Source organism: Lytechinus variegatus, chromosome 12, assembly GCF_018143015.1.
Source record: "Lytechinus variegatus isolate NC3 chromosome 12, Lvar_3.0, whole genome shotgun sequence".
Taxonomy (NCBI): domain Eukaryota; kingdom Metazoa; phylum Echinodermata; class Echinoidea; order Temnopleuroida; family Toxopneustidae; genus Lytechinus; species Lytechinus variegatus.
In genome coordinates this window covers 23,149,042-23,149,368 of record NC_054751.1, presented here as the reverse complement: position 1 = coordinate 23,149,368, position 327 = coordinate 23,149,042, and the positions used below count along the sequence as shown (strand labels likewise).

Sequence of the window (327 nt, the reverse complement as noted above, 5' to 3'; positions counted from 1 at the left end):
TACTGTTTATTTCCAAGAGCGATGACGTGTGGGTCGGGTTCGGAATAATGAGATGTGCACTGAATCTGAATGAATGAGTTGCGTGTATGGTGAGTAGAAAATGCTATCAGGGCAGTTCCGTTAGACGTATCGGGCCGGTTGGGCGGCGTCCTTCTGCCATGCCCCGCGTCTTCGCACAGGCCCGAGGCGCGGCAGCTCCTGTTGACTGTTGAAGGCCGATTCCTGCCGGTGCCTGTGACTGAGTGCGCACAATTCCCCATCACATCAGGCATATCACATCGAAGTTAATTTCAAATTAAATTAAATCAGATTAATTTATAAGACGGT

The 327-nt window shown here is 49.5% G+C and overlaps 1 pseudogene; it reads left to right on the top strand.

Moving 5' to 3' along the window:
- Positions 1-77, top strand: part of LOC121425338 — a 17,305-nt pseudogene extending 17,228 nt beyond the window's left edge.
- The last annotated feature ends 250 nt before the right edge of the window (positions 78-327 follow it).